Below are 9,224 nucleotides of genomic sequence, written 5' to 3'. Positions count from 1 at the left end.
GCATGGCCCAAAAACCCAGGCCTAACCAGGCTCCGGGCCCGGGCCGTTTCGTCAACGCCCGCACTGGACCAAGCCCGGGCCGGCCAGCAAAAGGGTCGGGCCAGAGTGGCCGGGTTCAGGCCCAAACTCGACGAGGAGGTCAACAATTGTTAGACCCTATTGCCACTAGGAAAGAACCCTAAAGAGGGGGTGAATAGGATTTATGCTAATCTAATCTGATTTAAATATCAATTAAAACTTATTAACAAATATATTCTTACAAGATAGATATACAACTAATTATGAGCAAGAATATATAATATGAACAAATGGCTATATCCTAGCAATAAGATATGCTATGAGATATATGCAAGGATATACAAAACACTCAAGGGTAAACAAACTAAACCAGATAGTGGGTTATATAAATAATGAGCAATATACAAAGACGATATAAGATACGAACATAAAAAAAATAAGTGCGCCAATGCAATCACAAACAAACGATATGTCCACGAGGTTCGGTCCCCACGACCTATGTCACCGCTCCTTACCTCGAGGAGATCTTCACTATCACACCGGGTTTTCTACGCTTACCCAAAAAAACGTTTACACCTCACAATATGATTTTCTAGCTAACCGAAAACTTTACAATCCATACTCATAATGTAACTACACTAACTACCACCTCAAGTGTTGGTTTCTAGCCCGTGTCTCCCTCAAGTGTTAGGAATTACAACCTCTCTCTAGGAATTACCACCTACCCCACTCCTCTTGGGATGACCACGTCTCTTACCACACACTCCTCTTGGTGTACTAGTGTAATACAAAATGATCCTCACAATTAAGCATAATAACAACAAATGATTTGTTCTCTACAATGAACGAGAACTCAATTAGGCACAACTCAATGTTACTATCTCTCACAACCCCAAATATATTATGAATGTAAATACAATAAGCTCAAGTGGGTGTGTGTAACAATGAGATTAATTAAATCTAAACTCAATATAAAACTAGCTTTAATAAGATGATAATCAAACAAATAGATATAAAGCTAGAAAAGAGTTTAGGGAAACTTCTCAGTGGATCAAGAGAGTGAGGGAGAAGAGTTAGATGATCAAACACCAATAGATGATCTTTCTCAAGCCCTTGTGAAATTGTTTTCACAAAACAAACTCTCAAACACTTAAAAGCTTTTTAAACAAACATTAAACAAAACTTCAAACCTTTGTTAAACCTTCTTAAAACATTCTCTTAGTTATTTTGAAATATGAGAGCAAGTGGGTATTTATAGAAACCCAAAACATCAGTAGAAACCCAAGCAAAATGACCAAATAACCAAATCTCACAAAATCTAAAAAGTACAGAAATATAGCCGTTATTGATCGACGATCGACTGCAGAGCCACTGGCGGTCGACCACGAGAAAATCGACGATCGACTGCAGAGCCACTGGCGGTCGACCACGGGAAAAACTAGCCGTTGGGATGGCAAGCTGAAAAAGTCACGGTCGATCACAGAGGCAAGTCCGGTCAACCACGAACAGCTAAAAAACAAAGCTGACCCTCTAGATTTTCTACGGTCGACCGCAGCGCTAAGGGCGGTCGACCGCGATCTGATAAAAAATAAAAGCAATCTCTGGAAAATTGACGGTCGACCGCACCGCCAAGGACGGTCGATCGCGAGCTGTTGAAAAACAGAGCTGAGTCTCTGGACCATCAGCGGTCAACCGTAGCGCCAAAGTCGGTTGACCGCGAACTGATATTTTAGATATTCCAGGTTTAAAAATAGTTTTCTGATTTTAAAACCCTATTTAAAAATATCAAATAAATTCAGAAAAATATAAAACTTTGGAAAATGATTGTAGAAATGATAATACATATGCTACAAAAACTGGTTTTTAAAAAGGACCGCCCAAATAAGAAATATCATTATTTTACAAAATAGTCCAAAACATGAAAATATAAACATATCAGTTTTGGCTAAACCATATTTTGAAACATTACAAAATAATTTTGTAGACTTAATAAAAGATGTATATGATTATTGTTAAGTCCATAAACCAAGAAAATAATATTTTCTCAAAATTGCATATTCTATGCAATAAATTCTAAAATACAAGATGGTGTGATCAGTGTAAACAAGTGGGGCATGATGTATTACATTGTTGGAGAAAAGCTAAAGCACAAAAATGGATCCCTAAACTGAGAAATGACATGCCTGGAAATAATTCTAAGTTGGTTCTGGGGGAAAATGTTATGCAGGCTAATACTCAAGGAATTGGTGTTAACCTGGATAAAGGTAAATCTATTATGATTTCCCCTAGGGATATAGCTCTGCAAACTGGAAAACATGCACAAGTTGTACATGTTCCTAATAAAGGGGATTTTGCTCCTCTAACTGGAAGTTCTGGTGAGACAGTTACTGATCATGTGCATGTTGTGCACGTTTCAGGAAATTCTCAACCATTCTGGAAGGTAAATGCATCACAAACTAAAAATCCCTGGATGAGCATATCTGGAAAAGAGCAAGTTAATCAGGCTGGTAATATCAATCATGCACATCTATCTAAGCCTGGTATATTGCAAGCTAAAAGTCCCTGGATAGTTCAAAACAAAATTAACTTTGAAAATTCTTTTTCCCCTCTGATAAATATGACAAGTGGTATTAATCCCTCTTCAGTGGACAGAGGGGGCTTGCTCAAATGAACTTATCATTTTGGAATGTAAGGGGTTTGAATAAACCCCTTCAACAGAAGTTGGTTAAGCAGTATATATCTCAATATCATATTTCCTTCCTTGCTTTGCTAGAAACAAAATTAAAGGTGAGTAATATACCTGATATTTCAAAGAAACTTGTTAATCATTGGCAGTGACATGCTAATGGGAGTAATTCTGAAAAGGCAAGAATTTATCTCTTATGGGATCCCAATGTTCTAGACATTAATATTATCCACTGCTCTCCTCAACATATAACTTGTTATGCTAAATCCATTGATGGGAGATTGGATTGCTTCATTACTTCAGTTTATGGATACAATCAAGCTGAAGATAGGAAAAGCCGTTGGTTGAGTTTAAGTCAGATATGTAAAAATCTTGGCAAAGCTCTTTGGTTACTCTGTGGGGATTTTAATGCACTGATTAGTAATGAGGAGAAGTTGGGTGGAGCTACTCTAACTAATGCTGACTTTGTAGATTTTAAGTCCTTTATTGATAGATGCCACCTCTCTCATATGAAAACCATGGGTTCTTTCTATACTTGGAGTAACAAGCAAGACCCAAGCACAAGAATTTGGAGTAGATTGGACAGAGCTCTTATCAATGAAGCTTGGTTACTCAGGTATAATTCTTGTCATGCAGAATTCTTAATCCCTAGCTTCTCTGACCACTCTCTTGCTCTTATCTCATTATATGAGGATAACTCTCAAGGAAGGAAGCCTTTTAAGTTCTTTAAGATGTGGACCAAACATCCTAGCTTTCTTCACATAGTTTCTTCTACCTGGCAAACCTCTATTCAAGGGCATGCTATGTACTCTGTCTGTTCTAAGCTTAAGCTGCTGAAGAAGGCTTTGAAGGATCTCAACAGGAAACATTACTATAACATTAGTGAGCAGGTTTCAAGGGCAAGGATTTCATTAGAGAATATCCAACGGGATCTACAGCAGGATCCTTTAAATGCTGATCTCATTGAGCAAGAAAAGAAATGTCTGATTTCTTTTAACAATCTCTCTGAATGTGAATTATCATACTACAAGCAAAAAAGCTAGAATTGCATGGAATATCCAAGGGGATAGATGCACTAAGCTTTTTCACTCTATCATTAAATCAAACAGGCATCACAACAGAATTTTAGTCTTACATGATGAATCAGATACTAGAATCACTGATACTGAGGCAATTGCTAAGGAACTGGTTTCCTATTATAAAAACTTGCTGGGGACTACAATCAGTACTGACACTCCTGATAGAGATATCATTAAGAATGGTCCCTGTTTAAATAGCCAACATGCCAGAACTCTTTCTGCTCATGTTTCCAGGGATGAAATCAAAAGTGTTGTTTTCTCTATGTCAGATAACAAGGCCCCTGGTCCTGATGGTTTTAGTGCTTCTTTCTTCAAATCAGCTTGGCCAATTATAGGTGATGAGGTATCAGTTGCCATTGAGGAATTTTTTAAAACAGGAAAGCTATTGGGTGAAATCAACACTACATCTATTACTCTAGTTCCTAAGGTCCAATGTCTAATTTACTCATCAGATTTCAGGCCTATATCTTGTTGCAACTGCATATATAAGGTCATCTCTAAAATTCTTGCAAACAGAATCCAGTCAATTATGGGATATATTATAAATGATGCTCAGTGTGCATTTGTGAAAGGAAGACTGATATCAAATAATATCCTTCTGGCTCATGAACTTGTAAAGAACTATGGTAGGAAGCATATATCTCCAAGGATTATGATTAATATGGATATCAGAAAAGCCTTTGACACCATTAGCTGGAAGTTTATAGCTGATATGCTCTCTGGTCTAGGGTTCCCAAATATGTTGACTAATTGGATTATGTCCTGTATTTCTTCTCCCAAATACTCTATCTCTCTAAATGGCTCTCTACATGGCTATTTTAAAGGGGAAAGAGGGCTACGACAAGGTGATCCGCTATCCCCTTACTTGTTCATCTTGGGTATGGAATACCTATCTAGGAGCCTTGATCTTTTGAAACTTGACAGGAATTTTAAATTCCATCCTAAATGTGGCAAACTAAAAATTACTCATCTCATATTTGCCGATGACTTATTGCTGTTTAGCAAAGGGGATTTGTACTCAGTGCAAAAGCTTAAGCAATGTATCTCTCACTTCAGTTTAGTAACTGGACTGGATACTAACCCCAGCAAAAGTTGTATTTTTTATGGTGGTGTTGATGATTCTATCAAGACTTCTATTCAAAATTGCTTAGGATTTTCTGAAGGCAACTTTCCTATTAGATATTTGGGAGTACCTCTTGTATGCAAGAGGTTAACATTTGATGATTGCAGACCTCTTTTTAACAAGATTTCCAGTCAGTTCAAAAATTGGCTATCTCATAGGCATCTATCCTATGCGGGGAGACTCCAGATTATCAAAAGTGTCATCCTTGGGGTTCAACTATTCTGGACTTCAAGTTATATCCTTCCTAAAAAGTTCTTTACGGTATTGATAAACTGTGTAGAGATTTTCTATGGGGAAAAACTGACACAAACAAGCCTTCTCTTGTCTCTTGGGATACAATCTGTAGAAGTAAGGATCATGGAGGTTTAGGAATCTTTTCTGCAGTTACATGGAACATTGCATCTGCCCTAAAGATCTTATGGTTTATTCATTCTAACTAGGAGCTCCTTTGGATTAAGTGGATTCATGGCACTTATCTAAAACATAGGAATATTTGGCAGGTTGAGGCTAAAGTTGGGGACTCATGGATGTGGAAACAAATATTGAAAATTAGAGACAATGTGTTGAATCTCTGTGGTGGTGTTACAAGGCTTCTTCATCTTATTAGCTCTTGTATAAAGAGTTCTAAGTTGAAAATTTCAGCACTATATCATGCCCTTCTTCCTACTTCAGCTAAAGTAGTGTGGAGGGATACTGTTTGGGAAGGAATAAGTTTTCCTAAGCACAATTTTGTGCTGTGGCTTGCCATCCTTGACAGATTACTTATACAAGATAAGCTTCTAAACAGGGGAGTTATCAACCGCAATTGTTGCATCCTATGTTCTGTAGATGCCTCTGAATCTAGAAATCACCTATTCTTTGCTTGTTGTTTCTCAAGTGAAGTTTGGTATGGTATTATGAATTGGCTTAGATTCAATTGGAGGTCATGTGACTGGAATTTTCTTCTGGACTGGTATAATATCAGGTTGAGAGGGAGTGATATCAAAAAATAAAATCAAGAGAATGGCATTGGCGGCTACTGTTTACAGTATTTGGAGGGAAAGAAATGCAAGAATCTTCACTCAAGTTTGTAAGGGTGCTGATCGGCTGATTAGGGATATTAAAATTGATATCCTGTTCATCATCCTTAATAGTAAGCTCTTGAATGAACACAAGGAACTGGTGTTGACACTATGATCCCCTGTGGAATAAGGATCCTGTATTGGTTTAGGATTTGCTTTGATGTGAGGCTTTCATCTAAGGTTGAAATGAGGAGTACAAGTTGTGTCTTGGCTTCTCTCAGTAGCAGCTTCTGTGAGTTTGAGGACTGGATGTGCATGTCTAAAACCTGTGCACATTTCCATAGTTTGTTTTTTTCATTGGGGGGTTTTCTTTTCTTATTGAGGTTAATTGGTTAATTGTTTGAGGAGCTTTGTAAAAAGCTTCAGCTGTATTTTGTTATCTCACATATGTGAGGATATTCTTGATGTACAAAATTTTACATATTGGTGATGAATAAAACTTTCATTTACCAAAAAAATCTAAAATACAAATAGAATATGAAACAAATAAAAATATGAATAATTTTGTTTGTTGTTTCATATCTATGTAGTTAAACCAAAACACAATAGTAAATATAAAATATGTAATTTCATATTTATAAACATAAAAACCCAAAAAATATGTGCATATATTGAATTTTAGAGGAGAGAAGAAAGAATCAAAGAATAAAATAAAAAGCAAGAATAAAAAGAGAAAAATTAAGAAAACAAACCATGGATGATTCAATTAAAGATATGAGTGATCTAGAATTGAATCCACTAGCTAATTTCAATTATAAAATACAACTATTCTCTTTTAATCATATTTCAACTTAGATTTATTAATCATAGACTATCAAAGCATTTAAGAAAAAGTATAACCTATCAAATTATCATCTAAGTCAAAATAAAAATCATGATAAGAACAACAACAAGATAGTAATCCTAAAATTCATAAGTATAACCTATCAAACCACTCAAGATAAGCATCGATTATCAAATTCTTCTTCTATCAATTAGTTCTCTAGTTGATTATCTATACATGATCATTTTAAGTGTAAGAGAATTATTTGCATAACATAAAAGAAATTAGACTAGTTTCATAGAATTCTAAGATTACTACAAGAATTAATTTCACATCTTAAGAAATAAAAGCAAGAAGAAAAGAACTAATTAAAAAAAATAAAAAGAAAGAAAAGATCTAAACTATGAACAAAAAATAAATCTAACTACAAAGAATTAAAATCTAAACTACAAAATAAATTACAAAAATTAAATACATGAAAATAAATCTACTCTACAAATTAAAGTGCAAAAAAAATAAAAAGATAAGAAAATAAATCTACACTACAAGCATGAATGTAAATCTAACTAATAAGCAATAATAAAGAAATTATTAAAAATAAATAAAAGAGGAAAATAAAAGAAATGCAAACCTTTAAATTGCTCTTCATATCCATCATCATCATTCAATAAAGAGGAGAAAAGAAAAATTTAAAGTGAAGAAATATTCTTTTATTAATTGTAACAAAAGTTACAAATTTGGAAGATCTTCTCAATTAAGAGTAATCCTCCTCTCCAAATGGAGTTATAAAATTTTTCACACCCCTAACCCCTCACTCTCTACCCCTATTTATAGTAAACATTAGTGAATGAGAGCCCTTAGATTCAAATCTTATCCAAAACCAACAAATTTTAGGCTTTGATCTGTAACAGAATGTCGTAGCTATCGATAAGGGCATCGATAAGCGTATCGATGCGGGCATCGATAAGCGCATCGATAGGCTCATCGATGTGCTTATCGATGGCTGCTTCTCTCCTTTTTCAGCCCGCGGCTTCTTCTTGTGTTTGGCTTTTGGGCTTGGACCTTTAGCATTTTGAGCTTTAATTCTTCTTTTTAGCTTGGGCTTTTGGATAATTTGGCAATTGATTTTTTAATGGGCTTCTTTGCTTCATTTCTTCATTAAATCAAGGGCTTTTGATGAGAGATGGGATTTTTGAAATTTATTCTTTATTAACATGCATTTAAAGATAAAAACAATTATTAGTGACATATTTATTCATATAAAATAGATAATGAGGGTATAAAATTGTAATAAAATATGACTATCATATATACATAGGAACCAATAAAATGTGTGTGTATATATGATTGAGCTTAAAGTATCAACACACATAACATAACACCTAAACTAAATGTTACCCAAGCTTGATTGATCTTCGATGTATCTCAACTTGGTACACTTGCAGATGAAGCTAGAACTTGGATCTTTAATTTGAATTGCATAGGCTTTACTCCAGAATTCCGCCAACCTCCATTGGACATGATCGTTAAAGCGTAATTACATCCATCCTCTAACATATTGTTTGTCTACAATAAATAGATAAACACAAATACTAGACAAACAATGTTAGTCATAAATTATTTGTTAAACATCATCAAAACAAGAACGCCAACAACGATCACATTCATGACCGTTGTGATCGGGTCGGATCGGCTCGGTCTGAACGGTCATATTTGTGATTTTGACCAAAATATGCCCCCCCCCCAAAAAAAACAATCAAAAACGACCAAAATTTAAGGTATTTTGATCATTTGGCTAGGGGGCTGTCTCTATAAATAGAGGGAGTTTTTATTTGTTTTTCTTATCTAAAACTTATCTACTTCTCTCTAGTACTCGGTTTTTCTTTCTAATTCTTGAATCAAATGACTTCCTCCTCTGATTATGAAGGGTAAATCCCAACTCCCGATGTTGAAATGAGTCATAATACTCCTACTAGAGGAGCTACAGTTACTCATCCTACTCCTACCAATGTTGATCACGAATCTGGTAGCGATGATTCTGCACCTAGAGCTCCTAAAAGGTCAAGATCAGATGTGTGAAACTTCTTCGAGAAGATAGAAGTCACCAGGAATCAACATTGTAGGCTTCTCACCCAAAAGGTTAAGTGTGCATTGTGCGGCCATATTTTCTAAGCTCATCATAAAAACGGCACCAACCACCTCAAACGCCATTTAGAAAAGCACAACAAAGGTCAGGCAATGCCTCAAGGTGATATCCGACAATCTTTACTCTCCCAATTCTCTACTTCCGGTAGTCTCGATAGTTAAAACTATGACGCAGTCCGAGCTAGGAAATGTGTCATCAGGTTTATTATTCTTAAAAATATTCCTTTTAAATTAGTAGAAGATGATGAATTTTAAGATATGTTTACAGATGGTTTTAATCCCGTATTTAAAAAAAAAATTCCATCAAACTTATCAACGTGATATTTTGAAATATTATCACGAGGAACAA

Source organism: Asparagus officinalis, chromosome 2 (genome assembly GCF_001876935.1).
Source record: "Asparagus officinalis chromosome 2, Aspof.V1, whole genome shotgun sequence".
Lineage (NCBI taxonomy): Eukaryota > Viridiplantae > Streptophyta > Magnoliopsida > Asparagales > Asparagaceae > Asparagus > Asparagus officinalis.
Note: the sequence above shows the minus strand (reverse complement) of the source record.